The 23,332-nt window shown below is 37.9% G+C and overlaps 1 long non-coding RNA gene across 1 annotated transcript in view; it reads left to right on the top strand.

The window, feature by feature from the left end:
• Positions 1 to 23,332, top strand: part of LOC130541549 (uncharacterized) — a 66,749-nt gene that overhangs the window by 16,618 nt on the left and 26,799 nt on the right. The window contains exon 2 of the long non-coding RNA XR_010112233.1: positions 19,083 to 19,257. This is a non-coding gene — a long non-coding RNA (uncharacterized LOC130541549). The remainder of the gene's footprint in view (positions 1 to 19,082; positions 19,258 to 23,332) is intronic.

Genomic DNA, 23,332 nt, shown 5'->3' with positions numbered 1-23,332 from the left:
TGGTTTCCAGCTTCATCCATGTCCCTGCAAAGGACATGACCTCATCCTTTTTTATGGCTGCATAGTATTCCATGGTGTATATGTGCCACATTTTCTTAATGCAGTCTATCATTGATGAACATTTGGGTTGGTTCCAAGTCTTTGCTATTGTGAATAGTGCTTCAAAAAACATACATGTGCATGTGTCTTTATAGTAGCACGATTTATAATTCTTTGGGTATATACCCAGTAATGGGATCACTGGGTCAAATGGTATTTCTAATTCTAGACCCTTGAGGAATCGCCACACTGTCTTCCACAATGATTGAAATAATTTATACTCCCACCAACAGTGTAAAAGCATTCCTATTTCTCCACATCCTCTCCAGCATCTGTTGTTTCTTGACTTTTTAATGATTGCCATCCTAACTGGCATGAGATGGTATCTCATTGTGGTTTTGAGTTGCATTTCTCTGATGACCAGTATGATGAGCATTTTTTTATGTGTGTGTTGGCTGCATAAACGTCATCTTTTGAGAAGTGCCTGTTCATATCCTTCACCCAATTTTTGATGGGATTGTTTGTTTTTTCTTGTAAATTTGTTTATGTTCTTTGTAGATTCTTGATATTAGCCCTTGTCAGATAGATGATAGATTGCAAATATTTTCTCCCATTCTGTAGGTTGCCTGTTCACTCTGATGATAGTTTCTTTTGCTGTGCAGAAGCTCTTTAGTTTAATGAGATCTCATTTGTCAATTTTGGCTTTTGTTGCCATGCTTTTTGTGTTTTAGTCATGTAGTCTTTTCCCATGCCTATGTCCTGAATGGTACTGCCCAGGTTTTCTTCTAGGGTTTTATGGTTTTAGGTCTTACACTTAAGTCTTTAATCCATCTCAAGTTAATTTTTGTATAAGGTGTAAGGAAGGGATCCAGTTTCAGCTTTCTACATGTGCCTAACCAGTTTTTCCAGCACCATTTATTAAATAGGGAATCCTTTCCCCATTTCTTGTTTTTGTCAGGTTTGTCAAAGATCAGATGGTAGTAGATGTCTTGTGTTATTTCTGAGGCCTCTGTTCTGTTCCATTGGTCTATATATCTGTTTTGGTTATGGTGGATATGCTTTCTGATGGGCTGCTGAATTCGGTTTGCTAGTATTTTATTGAGGATTTTCGCATCGATGTTCATCAGGGATATTGGCCTGAAATTTTCTTTTATTGTTGCGCCTCTGCCTCATTTTGATATCAGGATGATGCTGGCCTCATAAAATGAGTTAGGGAGGATTCCCTCTTTTTCTCTTGTTTGGATTAGTTTCAGCAGGAATGGTACCAGCTCCTCTTTGTACCTCTGGTAGAATTCAGCTGTGAATCTCTTTGGTCCTGGACTTTTTTTGGTTGGTAGGCTATTAATTTCTGCCTCAATTTCAGAACTTGTTATTGGTCTATTCAGGGATTTGACTTCTTCCTGGTTTAGACTTGGGAGGGTGTATGTGTCTAGGAATTAATCCATTTCTTCTAGACTTTCTAGTTTATTTGCATAGAGGTGTTTATAGTATTATCTGATGGTAGTTTGTATTTCTGTGGGATCAGTGGCGATATCCCCTATATCATTTTTTATTGTGTCTATTTGATTTTTCTCTCTTTTCTTCTTTGTTATTCTGGCTAGCAGTCTATCTATTTTGTTGATTTTTTCAAAAAACCAGTCCTAGATTCATTGACTTTTTCGAAGGGTTTTTCATGTCTCTATCTCCTTCAGTTCTGCTCTGATCTTAGTTATTTCTTGCCTTCTGCTAGCTTTTGAATGTGTTTGCTCTTGCTTCTCTAGTTCTTTTAATTGTGATGTTAGGGGGTCAATTTTAGATCTTTCCTGCTTTCTCTTGTGGGCATTTAGTGCTATAAATTTCCCTCTACTCACTACTTTAAACGTGTCCCAGAGATTCTGGTACGTTGTGTCTTTGTTCTCATTGGTTTCAAAGAACATCTTTATTTCTGCCTTCATTTTGTTATTTACCCCATAGTCATTCAGGAGCAGGTTGTTCAATTTCCATGTAGTTTTGCGGTTTTGAGTAAGTTTCTTCATCCCGAGTTCTAATTTGATTGCACTGTGGTCTGAGAGACTGTTTTTTATGATTTTCGTTCTTTTACATTTGCTAAGGAGTGTGTTACTTCCGATTATGTGGTCAATTTTAGAATGAGTGCAATGTGGTACTGACAAGAATGTATATTCTGTTGATTTGGGGTGGAGAGTTCTGTAGATGTCTATTAGGACTGCTTGGTCCAGAGCTGAGTTCAAGTCCTGAGTATCCTCGTTAATTTTCTGTCTCGTCATTCTATCTAATATTGACAGTGGGGTGTTAAAGTCTCCCACTATTATTGTGTGGGAGTCTAAGTCTCTTTTTAGGTCTCTGAGAACTTGCTTTATGAATCTGGGCACTCCTGTATTGGTTGTATATACATTTAGGATAGTTAGCTCTTCTTGTTGCATTGATCCCTTTACCATTATGTAATGCCCTTCTTTGTCTCTTTTGATCTTTATTGGTTTAAACTCTGTTTTATCAGACATTAGGATTGTAATTCCTGCTTTTCTTTTTGCTTTCCAATTGCTTAGTAAATATTCCTCCATCCCTTTATTTTGAGCCTATTGTGTCTTTGCCCATGAAATGGGTCTCCTGAATACAGCACACTGATGCATCTTGAGTCTTTATCCAATTTGCCAGTCTGTGTCTTTTAATTGGGGCATTTAACCCATTTACATTGAAGTTTAATATTGTTATGTATGAATTTGATCCTATCATTATGATGCTAGCTGGTTATTTTGCCCATTAGTTGATACAGTTTCTTCATAGTGTCGATGGTCTTTACAATTTGGCATGTTTTTGCAGTGGCTGGTACCGGTTGTTGCTTTCCATGTTTAGTGCTTCCTTCAGGAACTCTTGTAAGGCAGGCCTGGTGGTGACAAAATCTCTCAGCATTTGCTTGTCTGTCACGGATTTTATTTCTCCTTCACTTATGAAGCTTAGTTTGGCTGGATATGAAATTCTGGGTTGAAAATTATTTTCTTTAAGAATGTTGAATATTGGCCCCCACTCTCTTCTGGCTTGTAGGGTTTCTGCAGAGAGATCTGCTGTTAGTCTGATGGTCTTCCCTTTGTGGGTAATCCGGCCTTTCTTTCTGGCTGCCCTTAACATTTTTTCCTTCATTTCAAACTTGGTGAATCTGAGGATTATATGTCTTGGGATTGCTCTTCTTGAAGAGTATCTTTGTGGTGTTCTCTGTATTTCCTGAATTTGAATGTTGGCCTGTCTTGCTAGGTTGGGGAAGTTCTCCTGGATATCATACTGAAGAGTGTTTTCCAACTGGGTTCCATTCTCCCCATCACTTTCAGTACACCAATCAGACGTAGATTTGGTCTTTTCACATAGTCCCATATTTCTTGGAGGCTTTGTTCGTTCCTTTTTATTCTTTTTCTCTCTAATTTCATCTTCTCGGTTTATTTATTTATTAAGTTGATCTTCAATCTCCGATATCCTTTCTTCCACTTGATTGATTCAGCTATTGATATTTGTGTATGCTTCACGAAGTTCTCGTGCTGTGTTTTTCAGCTCCATCCGATCATTTATGTTCTTCTCTAAACTGGTTATCCTAGTTAGCAATTTGTCTAACCTTTTTTCAAGATTATTAGCTTCCTTGCATTGGTTTAGAACATGCTCTTTTAGCTCGGAGGAATTTGTTATTACCCACCTTCTGAAGCCTACTTCTGTCAATTTGTCAAACTCACCCTCTGTCCAGTTTTGTTTCCTTGCTGGTGAGGAGTTGTGATCCTTTGAAGGAGAAGACGCATTCTGGTTTTTGGAATTTTCAGCATTTTTGCGCTGGCTTCTCCCCATCTCTGTGGATTTATCTACCTTTGGTCTTTGATGTTTGTGACCGTCAGATGGGGTCTCTGAGTGGACACGCTATTCCTGTTTGTTAGTTTTCCTTCTAACACTCAGGCCCGTCTGCTGCAGGTCTGCTGGAGTTTGCTGGAGGTCCACTCCAGACCCTGTTTGCCTGCGTATCACCAGCAAAAGCTGCCGGACAGGAAATATTGATGCCTGTTCTTCCCTTTGGAAGCTTCATCCCAGAGGGGCACCAGCCAGATGCCAGCCAGAGCTCTCCTGTATGAGGTGTCTGTCTGCACCTAGTGGGAGGTGTCTCGCAGTCAGGATACACGGAGGTCAGGGACCCACTTGAGGAGGCAATCTGACCATTAGTAGAGCTCGAAAGCTGTGCTGGGAGGTCTGCTACTCTCTTCAGAGCCGTCGGGAAGGGACGTTTAAGTCTGCTGAAGCTGCACCCACAGCTGCCCCTTCCACAAGGTACTCTGTCCCAGGGAGATGGGGGTTTTATCTATAAGTCCCTGACTGGGGCTGCTGCCTTTTTTTCAGAGATACCTTGCCCAGAGAGTAGAAATCTGGCAGTCTGATCACAGTGGCATTGCTGAGTTGCAGTGGGCTCCACCCAGTTTGAGCTTCCTGGCAGCCTTGTTTACACTGTGAGGATAAAACCGCATACTGAAGCCTCAGCAATGGTGGACGCCCCTCCTCCCACCAAGCACCAGTGTCCCAGGTCACTCTTAGACTGCTGCTGTGCTAGCAGCGAGAATTTCAAGCCAGTGGATCTTAGTTTGCTGGGCTCAGTGGGGGTGGGACCCACCAAGCCAGACCACTTGGCTCCCTGGCTTCAGCCCCCTTTCCAGGGGAGTGAACCGTTCTGTCTCCCTGGCATTCCAGACACAACTGGGGTATGGAAAAAAAACAAAACAAAACAAAACAAACAAACAAAAAAACCAAACCAAAACAAAATACTCCTGCAGCTAGTTCGGTGTCTGCCCAAACAGCTGCTGAGTTTTGTGCTTGAAACCCAGGGCCCTGGTGGGGTAGGCACCGGAGGGAATTTCCTGGTCTGCAGGTTGCAAAGACCATGGGAAAAGCGCAGTATCTGAGCTGAAGTGCATGGTTTCTCAGGCTCAGTCCCTTATGACTTCCCTTGAGTAGGGGAGAAAATTCCGTGACCCCCTGTGCTTCCCCCACCCTGCTTTCCCTGACCCCCTGTGCTTCCCAGGTGAGATGATATCCCTCACCCTGCTTTGGCTTGCCCTCCGTGGGCTGTACCCACAGTCCAACAAGTCCCAGTGAGATGAACTGGGTACCTCAGTTGGAAATGCAGAAATCACCTACCTTCTGCAACAATCTCACTGGGAGCTGCAGGCCGGAGCTGTTCCTATTCGGCCACCTTGCCAGCAATCCAGTTTACTTCATTCTTATGAGAGATCAGATAATGTTGTGATATAGAAAGTGAAGGGGAAGCGATCTTATTTACCTATAAACAAATTAATTTGACTCCTTAGGTCTCTGGTTCCCTTCCTAGCCCTTCTCTCCCAACACACATGCACACACACACACACACACACGCACACACACACCCTACAGAGTCATACCCCAGCATATACATATATATCTATATTGAGACTCAGGAGCATGAAGGGGAACAGGCAGTGAACTTGATATTTACCTAGATAACAAACTAAATGCCACTCAGTCTACCATTTTCACCTTCCTTCTTTTTTCTTTTCCTTTTTTTTTTTTTTATAATAAGGATGTCTTTGCAATGTGCTGGCCTCACGCATGACCCAGAAATTAATAGAATGACAAGGACTTGTGCTCTGACAATGGACAATGCATCTGATTACATTATGTTTCTTTTTAAAAGTTACCTAGAGACATATTTTAAAATCCATAAATATACATTTTTCAGGTGTAGGGTGAAGATTAAGTTTCATTTGGTGTGTATTACTCTGAAATCTTGTTTCTAAAGTTAGGAATTTCTAGGAATAGTAATTTTTCCCTTTAAAAATTACCCTGCTTACACACAAACTGTTTCTCAGTCTGGTCTATCCATGCTGTAAGTAGATATTTTCTCCAGAGCTGTGAGTTTTTCTACTTTTGGAGGCCATTTCATTGAGAAGCTTAGAAAAGGCAAATATGAAACAATCTAGGGTATAAGTCAAACTAGGAAAGTATCCATGAAATTAAGGGTAAAATGCTGTACTTTGCTCCACAAATCACATCTCTATTTGATGCACATCCAAGAAAGAGTGCTGTTAGTCTTCAGAGGTACTTGTACTGTTTTTGTTTTCTAAAATTCTGTTGAACTTATCATTTTGTACATTCCTGAGTATGAAAGTGACTTACATTTTTAACAAATGAAAATATTGAACTATAAAAGTGGAATGAAAGAAAGAGAAATTCTGGATTTTGCTCTCTTGGATTCCAAAGCAGGGCTAGGCCAGGCATGGTGGCTCATGCCTATAATCCCAGCACTTTGGGAGGCTGAGGCAGGAGGATCGCTTGAGCCCAGGAGTTCGAGACCAGTTTGGACAACATAGGAATACTCTGTCTCTACAAAATAGATAAATAAATTAGCCAGGTGTAGTGGAACACACCTGTACTCCCAGCTACTCAGGAGGCTGAGGTGGGAGGATTATTTGAGTCCAGAAGTACAAGGGTGCAGTGAGCTTCTATAATACCACTGCACTCCAGCCTGGGTGCTGGATGACAGAACAAGACCCTGTCAAAAAAAAAAAAAGAAGAAGAAGATGAAAGAAAAAGAAGGAGGAGGAGGAGGAGGAGGGGAAAAAGAGAGAGAAAGAAAGAAAGAAAGAAAGAAAGAAAGAAAGAAAGAAAGAAAGAAAGGAAAGAAAGAGGCCCTAATCTTCTGAATACTGGGTATATTTATGAAGTATTACTTCTCAATCTAAACTTTGTTCTGCAAACCCTGTTGCTGTATCATTTGAATATGTAATCATCTCAAATATACTTCCTCTTTATTTCAGGATGGCCATCCTTTGGTGAGTGTTCTTAATAGTTAGGCCTCTATAGAAAATGGCTCAAGATGTAGAGAGTAGTAAAGATCGAGCATTTTGAAAAGAGCCGTTTAGAAGAACCTAGTGGAGTACGCTGAAGCTGAATTACTAAAGAAATTTGCATGCATTTTTCATAGTCAAAGAGACATCTTTTCAAAATGGGTCTGTAAATTGTTCAGCTCAGAGTGACACAATTTCAATGACTTATTTTAAGAAAATTCCAAGTGTGAAACACCATTCTTTGATGTTCTTAAAGTCCACATGATTTTAGTGAAAATCCAAGGAAGGGTCTTATTATGCTAGGTTGTGCCTCCTTGCTGTAAGTAGCAAATAATAATAATAAGGATTATATTAATAATGAGGAAAGTAAAGAGGAGAAATAGATGAAAACTATCAATAATAATAACAAATATTTATTTCATGTTTTTTATGTGCTAGGCACGGAGCTCAACACTTTATTTGCTCCCTGTCATTCAATGCTAATAATACCAATATTCAGTGAAAAATACTGGAGCTTAAAGGTCAGATCACTTGTCCAGAGTCACAGAATAGAAGCCCAAGTAATCTGGTATAACAGCCAGGCTTTTTTTCTACTACAACATTCTTCATCCTGTATGACATTTTGAAATCTGGAATTAGAAGAGTGGAGTTCATGTGTCGCCTGAAATGCTCCTCATGGTAAGCACTGCACCTGTGGGGATGTCATTAGCTCATACCTAGAATCTGACTTTCCATCTGTAAAATAAAGCTAGACTCTGTAGTTTCCCCAGACCCTTCTAGTGCTGCTATTCTATGACCATGGAACATATCTTATGACCTATGCTCAAGGTGACTGTCTTGGTTTGCCCAAGATTGAGAGATTGAGAGAGTTATCAAGATGCGGACTTTTCAGTCTGGGAAAACCTGGATTGCTAGTCCCCTACTACAATATCTGATATATTATCTATATTTTGGATGCAACCATTTATTGATGTCTTAAACTTCTTTGGGGTTCTTTTGTTTCTCAAAGTCTTAAAGAACTGAGACACAGAATAGTAAGACTTTGTGTTTCTTAGATCAACTGTTGAATATCTGGAACATAGGGGAGATTATTTTGAAGGGACCTGCATTTTCCTACCTGGACATGTTATGCTCAAGTTATTGGGATGGTTTCCCCTTTCCTTTCCTTATACTTGAAAACAGTTGGCTGGTTTGTTTTGTTAAATTTGCCATTGCACTGATAGTTGAGGAATGCTTAGTGACAAGAATATTGCATTTGTAATCCATTTGAAACTTTCTCCACTGATGAAAAGGAATGGTTGTGTAGTAATAATAAATTCATTTCTTTAAAAAACACTTTACATGTACTAACTGAATCCTGAAACAGCTGTAATTCCAGGTAGCTATTATTGTCCATACTTTAAAGGTAAGAAAACTGAGACTCAGGTAAATTGTAATTTATTGAAGTTAACAAATCTAAACTGGCATTTGAACTGTGGTGCCCCTAAATCAGAGTCCCTGTTTTTCCCATGCAAATGGTTACTTCTATGGTTCAAACAGCTAACATTTCTAGTTTATTGGAATATGAGTACTGCTTATGGTCCTAAAGATTTCAGGTGAACATACACTTAGATGTCTGGCATTTTGCTTTCAATTCCTGACTTTCTTCCCATACACAATAATCGGATCATTTCTTCAACAGATATGAAACAAGTGCTTTACTTACTGCTGTATTTTTCCCCAACTTTGAAAGTACCTGCTTTTTATGACAAAGTTTTACTTCCAGTTCTTGTTAAACAAAGATGCGTCTTTATCGCTAAAATAAAAACAGTGACAGTTATAAAATTTCCATGGATCTGGATAGTCCAGGCAACAAGAAAGAACATTTCAATGAAGGCACAGCATTTAACAGAGTGTACATATGAAACTACAATTTTAAATAATATGAACTACAATATGTGCCTATTTACATCCAGTATATTAGAAAATTTATAACTTATTTTTAAGTATAAAAAGTATGCAGATCTTACTTTTTTCGTAATTAATTAGCATTGACACTCTTTTGCAGTCTCTAAACAAAACTACAAAATTATGGGAATATTACAAATATTTATTGCTTGTCTACTATGTGAATTTAATCCACACAGAAACCTATGAAGTAAATAATTTCTCCCATATACTAATGCAGAATGTAGAGTTCACTGAGGTTAAATTGTACAATTAAGAAATGTAGGAGATGGTATTGAGGACCATACTGAAACCTGGGTTAATCTGACACCATTAGGGTATGTTATATTAGAATTATTCCAGAAATTTCTCTAGTTTTGAATTGTTTTGGATGCTATATTGTATATTAGAGTAGATCTAATTAACTCAGGCAAGTTTACCACTTGTGGCCTTATTTAAATTATGCAACACATTGGTAATCTAGATTCTATAATAGACGTTTTTATGTGACTTTCACCATCCAAGCTACCCATATGCAACTAATTAGGAGTTTGAAAAATGTCTGAATTATTAACTCAATTTTCCTATTTTTATTTGTGTTTTAGGCATTATGTAAATGTGGTCTATTTCCAACTTCTATCATTATTGAAAGCCATCTTTCTTCCAACCATAGAAAGTTAGATGAACTTTTCTGCAGAAGACATTGTTTATCTTAATTAATTATGTGATTTTAATATTTTCTTCTTTCTAAACACTTAATATGTTTATTCTCCTGCTCAATTGTTGTTTTCTTCTCACTTAGTTGTTTTTTTCCAGTAATAGGAACTGAAAGTTACCCAAATATTAATGAGAGTTAGAGAAATTGCAAATTATGTATCAACTAATGATAACTATGTTTCTTTATATATATGGAGTTATTAACAGCTCCAAAACTTTCGAACACAAGAAAAGATTTGAAAAGGTTTTAGAATGTAAATAGGTTCCAACCTAGTTAAATGTGAACTCATATTGACAGTTGATATTAAATAAGCAATTTCCATTTTGCATATATCAGACTTAATCAGAAGCACAATGATTAAGTTTGCATTATTTGTTGAATCAAAGACTTGTAAAAGCATGAGTAAGCATACGATTAAGCAATTTTAAAAAGAATTATTATCCTAATATTAAACATAAATATCAAAAATTATACTTTGACTTAGAGCATTTTTCCTAAAGATTCTTTCTACCATCCCTGTGAGGGAAGAAGGGACTTATTTCAGCTTATGAAATAGAAGAGTATGGAAGTTACGTTAGTTGCTTTTTGTAAATGTAAAAATACTTTAATCAGTAAACTGAACAATTTGAAAAATAGAACACAATGCATCTTTCCCAAGCAGAGTATTTGTTGAATTTACATCTTAACTGGGTTATGAAATACTGACAAATTTCATGTTGAATTTACATTTCACAGTAGCTCTAACATGAAACCTGTAACATTTGTGTCAGATTATCTTCATGGTCCCCCGTAAAGGCCTGTTTCCTTTTTTACTTTTATGTTTGGAACTTCTTTCTTATAAAACATTTTATAACAAAATAATAAAAATGTTATAATGAAATTCACATTTTAGAAGTGTACCATCGGATGACTTTTTGACAAATATTCATGTTATTTCACTTGCTTTTGCCTCATAATCCTTAAACCTCTGTGTTAAACAACATTTCTTTTGACCTGGCATTCAATCCACAATTTTCTCACCATACTCTGGTTTCAACTTTTTCTGTAAAGAATCAATTAGTAAATATTTTAGGTTTCTGGGACATATGGTGTCTGATACAACTACTTAACTCTGCCATTATAGTGGGAAAATAGCCATAGAGAATATGAAAGTAAATGAGCATGACTGTTTTCCAATAAAGTATTATTTATGGACAGTCAAATTTTAATTTTATATTTCTATGTCATGAAATAGTATTCTTTGGATTTTTCCAATGTTTTAAAAATGTAAAATTCATTTTTAGCTCCAAGGCTATACAAAAACTGATGGCAGCATAGATTTGATCAGCAGGCCTTGGTTTGTTGATCTCTGCTATAATCTAAAAGATAATAAAATCACAGAATTTCAGAAAAAGGTCTGGAGAGTATCTCATCTAATGTATTTTTTTTTTTTTTTTAGCCATAAAGGTGACTGAAGCTCAAAAATAAAGGACCTAAGTGGTTTAAAAAATGTCATATGGCATGTCAGAGCATCTGTCCTGGTCAGCTGGTAGTGGTTGCCTGGAGGATTGTGTTGGGATAGGACTATGAAGTCCAATCTGAGTCTCATGGGAGGAAAGTCATGTTGTGATTGAAGATGTCTGCTTAGTATGCTACAATGGAACCATACCAAGGGAGTATTTAATGTTTGCAAATTCACATTTTTTTGCTCTGCTAAGGAACAGATTGGTGGATAGGAAGGATCAGAGAAACAGAAATCAAGATTGTGTGAATGGCAGCTTGGAAAAGAAAAACAGAACAAATGAATGAGCAATTAAAATATTGCAGACTCTTCCGATTGCCATTTCATGCAATGAATACATGCCTCTAAGTGAGTGTGAGAACCTTGATAGAATTCCTGTTCTCTCAGTCAGGAGCATATCTCCATACAGAGTATGATTCTAGGCTTTAAAGCTACTTTTCTTTTCTTTCTTTCTTTCTTTTTTTCCAATGCAACATGTCCCAGATGCAAGCTACCTACATTAGTTTGCAGTGTTCAATTAGGGTGGGGGAAACACAGTATGTTTCAATAGGGGAGGCAAATTTGGCAATATTGAATGTTTTGAAACATGTTTATTAGGTTTTCATATGCAGTTTTCCTCAAGGCAATTTTGACTTGATGCATTTTCATCTATATTATGTCTTACAAACCACCCCCTTGAAAGGTGTATCTCTACGGTACATCATAAATGTGATATCCTCTAACAAGCCCAAGGTAACATCAGGCATTAAATACTCAATGTTAACTTTAATTAGTACCCTCACCTGCAAGAGTGCAAGTGATTGAAGATTGCAGCAAATGCTTATCCCGTTCCTTTAAGTCCCCAGAATGACTGTCTAGACCAATGTCCTTACTCATTCCTTATTCTTCTGAGGCTTTGCTAACTGGAGTACAGGAGCAGTCAGCAGGCCCAGAGGTATGTTTTACCTTTCTGATAACTTTATTGGATGATCAAACCACTGGTTTACCTTGGCCATTTGAATGTCTGTACTAAGTGCTCACTCTGCTAGCCACCCTACAGAAAGAAAGGGATCAGGCCAACAGGAGTTCAAACAATGACCCATAACTCTAGCATTATAAGCTCAGGCCCTAAACTAGGGTCATTCTCAGTCTAGGTCTAGTTGTCAGCTCATAACTATACTAGTCACAACTTATGCGTTCATGTGTTATACCTGCCTGTTTTTGCTTCTAAGGGGATTTTGTTATCAAACAGAGATGGAACATGTACACAGGCAGATAAGAATTCTAAATATAATCCCTTTCTTGCCTTCAGAAATTTCTGTAAAGCCTTTGAAGAACGCAAAAGTGGCTTATTTTGAGTAAAAACTGGAATATTAATCAGGAATTCGATACCTGGCTTGTATTTCAGATTCTGCCTTGGATTGCTGGTCATATTCAACATCTTCTTTATCTGCGGCATAAAGAGACTATTCTGTCTGTCTCTTTTGGCACAAAAGTGATGAAGATAAATGATATATTGTGCTTCAGTATAATTCCTTTGTTAATTATAATATTATATAAACATTGTGATAATAAACATTTTGCTCTACCATAATTATTATCTGTGGGTTTATGACAGATAAGCTTATTTTCCTCAATTAGTTTTAATTTAACAGCAGACACCCCTTTCTTCTTAAAGCCTATAACTATCTGCTAAGTACACCCTTTCAAATTATTGGTTGGGTAAGAAAGAAAATTCAGTGCCCTTGCTGTATATTAACTTGATAATATGGCACAAATAATCTTTGTGTTATAAATAGTTCCCTTTTATACCAGATGCAACTAGAAAGTCAAAGAAAATAATGTTGTAGATGAAGAGAGGCATTATTTCTATTTTCTGGAGTGAGCACAGTGCTGCCAGTGTTCAACATTTTTTTCCCCTTTCATGACTTCCACTGACACTGACTCATTGTGCAGCCTTGGTGATTTTCCATAAGAGGCTTGCCAACAATTGAAGGACCATATTTTTCTGGGGGCAAAGAGAAATGATGGCTGTTTTTTACAACCTGAAAATTCAATAATTTCTAAATTTGTTTTTCGGAAAGTTAATGCTGTAGACCGAAGTAAATGTCTTTCTAAAATTTTAACTTTTTTGGGGGGGGATGGGGGACAAGGGGAGGGAGAGCATTAGGACAAATACCTAACGCATGCGGGGCTTCAAACCTAGATGACGAGTGAATAGGTACAGCAAACCACCATGGCACATGTATACCTATGTAACAAACCTGCACATTCTGCACATATACCCCAGAACTTAAAGTAAAATATTTTCTATTAAAAAAATAAAATCTTAAGTACTTTTTTTGAAAAAATTATATTACTATAAGGTAGGATTTTTCAAATAAAGCATTATGGAAATATAATATCCTTGTAAAACTGCACTTATCATAAGTATGTAATTATTTGATTTGATCTTTTATTTTATTTTCCATATATATTATGCTATTTTTCTGATTTTTTCCAAAAAATATATATTTTAACAAAATTGTTTTGTAACTTGACACTGAAAAATTAAATAAAAAACTAACATATATCTTGAATTTTATTTTTAAATATATGCATTTAATTTGGGAAGAATATATAGCAAAATGTTTATAGCAGTAGAAGCACTGCTGTTTTGTGAGACCAAGGTAATTTGCTTTTTTGAAAAGAAAACCTTTTCTCGTAATTTCTAAGTTCTCTTCAGCTAATACACATTACTTTTATAATCAAGAGGAAAGCCATAAAAATTACAGAGAACTCCAATCCCCCAAATTGCAATATTTGTCTCCTTTGGGTACAATTGAATTTTTACAAATCACACTCATTTCTCTCGGCGTATTGAAATTACTTCTCTATGGTTTCATAATTATTACTAAATCCAGCCTAGATTTTGCTAGAGCCAAATCCAGATTTGGGCACACATGGACATTTATTCATTTGACTTAGTTTTGTAGAAATATCTCTGTTTACGTAGGTATGAACTGGGGCAGTGTTTCCCTATGTTCTAAAAGTTATGATTATCTCTCATAGCATGATATTACTCCACTCCTCCTCCTAAAAATGCTCCATGACTTATTGGTATGAACCAAATTAATGTGTTTCTGGAAATTAAGTCTTTATTTGCAACTATCTGCTGTGCTCATTAGAGAATCATATGCTAATTCATTGCCAGACATCCTAGTATTTTACAAAATGTGAACTTTTTATTAGCCTCAACAGATTCATCTGTGGACTGGTTAAAATGCAGATTCTTAGGTTTCAATCCAGCCTTCTGAGTCAGAATGAATGGAAAGTGGGTTGTGCTCTTCAAGTGATTGATTCTAATGCATACCTTTCAGTTCAGATAATCTCAACTTTCCTTTCAAGAGCTGAACCCCATTCTGCAACTAAAAATTTAGGTACAATTCTAACATATAAAATAGCTAAAAAGAAGTAGCTCTGGCTTAAGAGAGTTTTAAAAGCTTTACCTATTAACTCTTCTTTCCCTGACCTCTGCTACCCAAGGTAACCCCTTGTCTTAATCTGTTGTGTGCTGCTACAAGAGAATACCTGATACTGGGTAATTTGTGAAAAAACAGACATTTATTTTCTCACAGTTTTGGAGGCTGGAAGTCCAATATCAAGACAGTGGTAGGTTGGGGCCCAATCTCTCTGCTTCCAAGATGATGCCTTGAATACTGAGTGTTCTGAAGGGGAGGGATGCTGTTTCCTCATATGACAGAAGAACAGAGAGGGAAAACCCACTTCTGCAGTTTTTCTTATAAAAGCATTTAACCATTCATGAGAGCAGAGCCTTCATCACCTAAACACATCCTGCTAGGCCCCACCTCTCAACATTGTTACATTGGGGATTAAATTTCCAACACATGAATTTTGGAGGGAACACATTTAAACCATAGTACCCCTGAAACACCACAGTTTAGGAGCCACTGATAATTCAGCATCTTCAAGGATCCAGAGGTCCAGAGTCAACTGACCTAAGCAATGGAGCCCATTAGAGTCTAACTTTCACAATGGCTGGAATTGCTTCTGTTTTGTTCATTGGCTCCCTCATGCATAGAACAGTGCCAGGCACACAGCAGATTCTCAGTATCTATTTGGCGAATGAATGAAAGAATACAATATCTAGTAATTGAACACACATTTTTATCATTTTTCTGACCATAATATTTAAGTTTTAGGTTACTCATTTGTCAGATGAGGTTTGGATTAGATGGTCTCTAATATTCCTTCTTTCTAAACACAGAGCATCCTGTAATTGAAATTCTGTTGTGGTGTCACAAAGCCAATGTTGAAATTCAGTGTCTACAACACCTGAGACTTGGCTGTGACCTTCAGTTTTCATCATATAGAAGTTAGTACTTTTGCAGTGCAGATTATGTTCTGTTAAAATATTGGTTTCAATTTTAGTAACAAAATGATATTCACTGATTTTTGTTTAAAATTTAAACCATAGAGAAAGGTACAGAGGAAAGGAAAGTCCTTCCCTCTGAATCCTTCTCTCAGGAAATAGCCTTCTTTACTTATCTGGTTTGTTTTCTTTCTAGCATTTTAGTGTGCACAGAGTGGTTACTCTTAGATATCTATCATATCAGAGATCTTTAGATTAACTATATCAATAGTCATTTTGCTGATTGAAAAACATTCTCAGGAAAAAATAAGATAAATCCATTAATCTAAAGCAATTTCTATCCAAATTAAAGATAATTTGGAAAAAAATAAAATGCCAATGAATCAGTCTTTATTATAAAAGAAAAACATTGCTTTGGCCTTTACTTATAGAAATACACAATAAAAAATGTAAAAGTCACTCAGAATCTCAATATTCTAAATAGACTACATTTTAAATGGTAACTTCCTCTATGTTGTGGCTTGAATGTGTCTCCAAAATTTATCTGTTAGAAACTTCACGCCAAAGCCACACTGTTGGGAGGTGGGATCTAATTGGAGGTGCTTAGGTCATAAGGGTTCTGCCCTCAAAAATAGACTAATGCCACTATAAAAAGGACCTGTGGTAGTGGGTTCACTCTCTTTTGCCCTTCCTCCTTGCGCCATGTAAGGAACAGCAAGAAGGCCTTCACTAGATGCTAGCAACTTGAAATTAAACTTCCCAGTCTCCAGAACTGTGAAGGAACTCATTTCTCTGCTTTTAAAATTAGTCAGTCTCAGCATAAAACAGACTAACACAGAAATTTGTACCAGGAGAGGGGTGTTACTATAACAAATATCTAAAAATGTGGAAGGAACTTTGATACTGGGTAATGGAGAGAGGCTAGAATAGTTTTGAAGTGAATGCTGAAAAAAGCCTTTATTGCCATGAATGGAGCATGGAGGGTGATTCTGGTGAGGGCTCAGAAGAAAAGAAGAGCTGTAGGGAAAAATCTGAATCTTCTTGGATATTATTTAAGACATCATGACCAGAATGCTCATAGAAAAACAGACAATAAAGGTCATTCAGATGAGGTCTTAGAAGGAATGAGGAATGTCTTATTGGAAACTGGAGGAAAGGCCATTCTTGTTACAAACTGGTGAAGAAATTAGCTAGCCAGTCACAGTGGGGCATACCTGTAGTCCCAGCAATTTTGGAGGCCAAAGTGGGTGGATAGCTTGAGGCCAGGAGTTTGAGACCAGCCTGGGCAACAAAGTGAGACCTCCTATCTACAAAAAATACAAAAACAAGCCAGGCATGGTTGTGCACACTTGAAGTTCCAGCTACTTGGAAGGCTGAGGGAGGAGAATCACTTAAGCCCAGGGGCTGGAGGTTGCAGTGAGCTGAGATTGTGCCACTGCACCCAGCCTGGGCAACAAAGCCAGACCCTGTCTCAAAAAAACAAAAAAGATTAAAAAAAAAAAAAAGAAATTGACTAAACTATGTTCCTGTTCTAGAACTTTGTGGAAGGCAGAACTTAACAGCATGAATTAGGATATTTGGCAGATGAAATCTCTAAGAAGCAAAGCATAGAGAGTGCTATGTGACTTCTCTTAACTGCTCATAGTAAAATGTGAAAAGGGAAAAATGATTTAAAGATGAATTTATGATCAAAAGGGAAACAAAACATAGAGATTTGGAAAACTCAAGCTGGCCATGTAAAAAATTAAAAATAAAAAAAATATTTGGGAAAGAAAACCAAGGATGTAGCTAAGCTACCATTTGATGAGAAGAATAGAAGGAAGGTGGGTGCTATTTATAAGACCCACCAATTCTCCAATGGGAGAATGACCCCAAAGGCATTTTAGAGATCTTTGAGGCTGCCCCTCCCATCACAGGCCCAGAGTGCCAGAGCCTTGAGGACAGAATGGTTTGGAGGAAGGGACCTAGGGGACTCACTGGACCACAATGTTCACTGCCCAAGGCTGCTTTAAGTCCCTGCTCCCCACATTTCAGCACAATGCTCCTCAGTCACTCTAGTTGTGGCTCAGGGTCCAGGTGTGGCTTGGGCACTAAGCCTTGGTAATATCTAAGTGGTGCTAATTCTGCAGGCATGCAGAGCACAAGAGCTGGGGAGCCATGACTTTCTCCACCTAGATTTCAAACGATGCCCAGCTCTCTGATTTCTCTATCTCTCTTTCTTATTGTAAAATCGACATTTAAAAATAAAAGCAAAAACAAAATATATGTCACATTTTTTAATCCATTCATCCTGAGATGGACAGTTAAGTTGATTTCACATTTTGGCTATCATGAATAGTGCTGCAATAAACGTGGGGATGCAGATGTCTCTTCAACATACTGATCTTATTTCCTGTGGGTATATACCCAGTAGTGAAACTGCGAGATCATATGATAGTTCTATTTTTAATTTTTTGAGGAAACTCCTTACTGTTTTCAAGAATGGCTGTACTAATTTACATTCCCACCAACAGTGTATAATACTTCCCTTTTCTCCATATCCGTGCTGACATTTGTTATTTTGTGTCTTATTGATGATAGTCACTCTCACTAGGGCGAGGTGATATCTTATTGTAGTTTTCATTTGCATTTCCTTGATGATTAGTGATGATGAGCATTTTATTTTTTGTATACTTGTTTGTAATTTGTATGTCTTATTTTGAGAAATGTTTGCTCAGGTCTTTTGCCCGTTTATTAAATTGGATGATGTATTTTGCTATTGAGTTGTGTTCCTTATAGATTCTGGATATTAACTACTAGGTTCCTGTTAGATGCATAATTTGAAAATGTTAATATTTTTTCCTATTCTGTAGATTGCCTCTTCTCTCTGTTGATTGTTTCCTTTGCTGTGCAGAAGCTTTTTTGTTTGATATAATTCCATTTGTCTATTTTTGCTTTTGCTGCCTGTGCTTTTGGGATCTTATCCAAAAAATCCTTGCCCAAACTAAAGTCATATGCACAATGGAATACTATTGAGCCATTAAAAGAATGAAATGTTGTCATTTACAACAATATGAATGAACCTAAAGGACATTATGTTAAGTGAAATAAGCCAGACATAGAAAAAAATATGCCTGATCTCATTCATATGTGGAATCTAAAGAATCTCCTAGAAGTAGAGAGTAGAATATTAGTTATCAAAGGCTGAGAAGGATAGTGGGGAGGGATAAGGAGAGACTGGTCAACAGGTACAAAGTTACCCATTGATCAGAGAAATAAGATCTGGTATTATATTGTACAGCAGGGTGACTATGGTTAACAATATTGTATATTTCAAAATAAGAGAAATATTTCAAATTTTTTCACCACAAAAAATGATGACCATATTAGTGATGAATATTCTAAATGCTCTGATTTGATTATTACACAATGTATATATGTATCAAAACATCACACTGTACCCCGTAAATATGTATAATTATTATGTGTCAATTAAAAACAAAACAAAAACCAAAATACTTAAAAAGCTAAAATCGCCTATAATCATAATACTGAGTATTAGTCACTATTAACATTCTGATACATAGGTACATGTACATGTGTACATGGATATGTTTCTATGTTATATGTATATACATCCTCTACGTAACTGGCATGTAGAACATGTTGCATTTTATCCTTAGGATATAGCTGACATTTATCATCTCCTTCCTTCACCACCCATTCTAGGTTTCCCTCATTCTCAGTCAGGTGGTTGAGTTATCCAAGCCTTCATAACCAGAGTGTCTGAGCACTTGTTGGACTGTGCTTACTGCAGCTTCTCATTTACAATTACCACTGCACCTGAGAGTACCAAGAGATTCCTGAGCCAGAGATTACGATTTCCAACTTCCAGCTCCTCAAGGTAAGCAGGATCAATAACTCCTGCAAATATAGTAACTTTACTGCTTCCTTGCCCACTGGTGTGAGAAGTCCTAAATAACCAGATGGTTGTCATAGCTTAAAGTTCAAAGTAACTTTTGCTGAATAGTGTTGTTAAAGTTCCAATAACAGGAACCTGAATTTCTAATCCAAAAAATTCTAAATTCATAGGGACAGAAAACAAATTATTCAAGTAGGTCTCTAGCAGTTTTGGTAAGAATACTTAATCCTATTTTCATCCTTGGATCTCAACTCATGTATTCTAGTTGCTTGGGGACACAGTAGTGTATGGTGGCCTTTATTCAATGAACATGTGGCATTTTGGAAGACAGCTGTCAAACCATACAGGGTGTCATTCATACATGCTCCTTTGTTGCTCTGCTGCTCTTATTATTAAATATCAGGGCTGGTTTTCAGCATGGTTTCCCCATGGTTATAGGAGATTAAGACTATGAAATGGTTCCATGGAGCCCAAATGACTTTCACAGTGCATCTTGAGTTGATAGTTAATTAGCCTGAGACTGTTAAATTTTTTTCCCAAAGCTTCTAAAGCCTTTGGTAAAAAGTAGTTAACTTCACAATTCTTATAACTACCATTGTCCCTGTATCATTTACCTAACCTACTACCACATGAGCCAATGCTTTGCCTTCCACTTCCATGTTATCCCAGTCCACCATTGCTGAGCATCTTGGTGATTGGGAAGCATCCACTGCCAGGGATTATCTTCATCTACTGACCACTGGCCAAGGGATCCTGATTGCTGTCTGACCAGTGAGTGATCCAGGTCTAGAATCCCACCCTGAGAATCTGATATTTACATCCATTTCTTGTACCAGCTGTTTAGGCTGTGTTCCTCTGAAGAAGAGAGCATGAAACAAGGGCCCTTTTGCAGGCAGCCTATTTTGAAAAGTGATTCCAGGGATTAGGAATGGGGGGTGGAAGACCGAGAAGACTGAAACAGAGAAAAAGGGAAAGATAATAGGAGAGTGGATTATTGACCTTGTCACCCCGTGGAGCCACATTCCTCTGTGGAGCCTGCAGAATAGTCTTCAGCTTGATCCACCTGAGGACAGACAAGGGGGTCAACTGCCGTTACATGTTGCTTCAGGCTATTAGAATCCCTAGTAATTAAATTCTCCCTCTAGACCATTCCTGAACAGCATAGTCTAAATCTTCTATCATCAGCGTCTCGCACAATACTTTGAACACAGAAGGTACTTAATAATAAATATTTATTGAAAGAATGAATACATTAATGTGCTCTGCTCTACAGTTATTCTGAGCAGAGAATGGGGTTACTGAAATGCACAGTGTACATTGTCTTTCTCTCGGGTAAACTATAAATATTAACTTATGCCTTTTCCCCTTTTAACAAAAAAGTATCAGATTTATTCTCTACCTCTTGACCAGAGCTACACTGATGAAGTGGGCATTTCAGTGTCTTCCATACTTATTCTCTCTACGCATTTGGGCAAGTTTAATTTCTCTGTTTCAATGCCTATAAAATGCTGATAGTTCTAGCAGCTGCCCTGCATGACTATCATGAGAATTATAGATAACAAGCCATGGAAATTTGCAAATAGGTACATGGTCCCAAAACGACGCACTTTCTTCATAATACATAAGAGTAACAAAAGCACTGTTTGGGCAGGGGAAATACTTGTGAGTATCTCACAGCTCCCACATCATTCTGAGTACATATTATCAGAGGCAATGCTGAAAATATTTAACAACTCTCTGACCTGGGCATTGATTAAACAGAGTAGTCAGTAATTATTAACCATCATTATAGCTATACTGGTGTGTGCAGGCTGAATATAAGCAAGCAACTCCTTCAGAACATTCCCAAAACACAGGACTCCTCTGGTTCCCTCCTAATCCCACTCCGTATCTGCAGGTTTACCACATCGTGGGATGGTTCAGGGTCGTGCATAACTCTATGAAGGCAGATTCAGATGGAGAGAGGCTCCTGAATGGTTGATAACAGAGAAAGGATAGTTGCTTCTGAGCAATAGCATTGATTATGGTCAGGGGGAGCCCACAGAGGCCACTCTTAGGCATTCTCCTTGCAGTTTCAGGGTATCAAGTGTGTACTGCTATTGAGAGGGCATAGGTCTCCTTGCCCATGACACCATCAGACCCACCTGGAGTCCACACCTCAATTCTGCTCCCTCAGCTGCCCAGCAGCAAGCACGGGAACTCCCACCTCCCCCTTATATAAGAGCCAAATGTCGGGGCAGCTATCAGGCTACTGCCACGACAGTCTGACTGCATGGCTATCAGCTGAAGAGGAAAAGGTTCTTTTTATTATTAGGTTGGTGCCAAAGTAATTGCAGTTTTTGCCTTTACTTTCAACAGCAAAAACCACAATTACTTTTGCACCAACATAATAACTGTTGTGGACTGAATGTGTGTGTTCTCCACACAAATTCGTATGTTGAAATCCTAACCCCTAATATGATGGAATTGGAAGGTGAGGCCTTTGGGAAGTAATTAGGTCATGAGGGTAGAGCCCCTGATGGGCTTAGTGTCCTTATAAGAAGAGGATGCAAGTCAGCACTCCCTCTCAGCTCTCTTTGCACCCTGTGAGGATACATCTGGAAGGCAGCTGTCCTGAAAGAGAGCCCTACAAGAACCTGACCATGCTGGTACCCAGATCTCAGATTCCCACCCGCCAGAACTGTGAGAAATAAATTTCTGTTGTTTAAAAGCCACTCAGTCGCCTGTAATCCCAGCACTTTGGGAGGCCGAGGCGGGCAGATCACGAGGTCAGGAGATTGAGACCACCCTGGCTAACACGGTGAAACCCCGTCTCTACTAAAAATACAAAAAAATTAGCCAGGCGCAGTGGCGGGCGCCCGTAGTCCCAGCTACTCGGGAGGCTGAGGCAGGAGACTCACTTGAACCCGGGAGGCGGAGCTTGCAGTGAGCTGAGATAGCACCACTGCAGTCCGGCCTGGGCGAAAGAGCAAGACTCCTCAAAAAAAAAAAAAAAAAAGAAGCCACTCAGCCTATGGTAATTTGCTATAGAGGTTTGAACCAAGACAGGAGGCACAACAGTGACTACCATAGAAAGCTTACAGACATCTGATTTCGGAATAGGGACAAACTTTTATCCACTGCCTCAGTTGATGAAACCAATAGCTAAAGTGTAACAAATTCCTACTCCATGATTGCAGGATCAATGGGTGCATTTGAAAAGGGAATGAGGAAACTCTTTTGCATAATCTTTTTGCCTTTCTAAGTTATCAATCTTCAAAGCTGAAAGTATGACCTTATAAATTTGAATCCCTGAAGACCATTCAAGATCCATGCTGCTGGATTTTCTAATTCTCCTCCCATGAAGCTTATCTCATCAAAAAAGGTGGTTTTGCTCTGCATTTCTCTACTGACCAGTGATGATGAGCTTTTTTTCATATGTTTGTTGGCTGCATAAATGTCTTGTTTTGAGAAATGTCTGTTCATATCCTTCACCCACTTCTTGATGGAGTTGTTGGTTTTTTTCTTGTAAATTTGTTTAAGTTCTTTGTAGATTCTGGATATTAATCCTTTGTTAGATAGATAGAATGCAAAAAATTTCTCCCATTCTGTAGGTTGCCTGTTAACTCTGATGATAGTTTCTTTTGCTGTGCAGAAGCTCTTTAGTTTAATGAGATCCCATTTGTCAATTTTGGCTTTTGTTGCCATTGCTTTTGGTGTTTTGGTCATGAAGTCTTTGCCCATGCCTATGTCCTGAATAGTATTGCCTAGTTTTTCTTCTAGGGTTTTTATGGTTTTAGGTCTTATGTTTAAGTACTTAATGCACTTGAGTTAATTTTTGTATAAGGTGTAAGAAGGGGTCCAGTTTCAGTTTTCTGCATATGTCTAGCCAGTTTTCCCGGAACCATTGAATAAATAGTGAATCCTTTCCCCGTTGCTTGTTTTTATCAGGTTTGTCAAAGATCTAGATGTGTGACATTATTTCTGAGGCCTCTATTCTGTTCCGTTGGTCTATATATCTGTTTTGGTACCAGTATCATGCTGTTTTGGTAGCTATAGCCCTTATAATATAGTGTGA

The sequence above is a fragment of the Pan paniscus genome, chromosome 4 (genome assembly GCF_029289425.2).
Source record: "Pan paniscus chromosome 4, NHGRI_mPanPan1-v2.0_pri, whole genome shotgun sequence".
Lineage (NCBI taxonomy): Eukaryota > Metazoa > Chordata > Mammalia > Primates > Hominidae > Pan > Pan paniscus.
The sequence above is the reverse complement of the archived record's forward strand: the minus strand, read 5'-3'. Positions and strand labels throughout refer to the sequence as shown.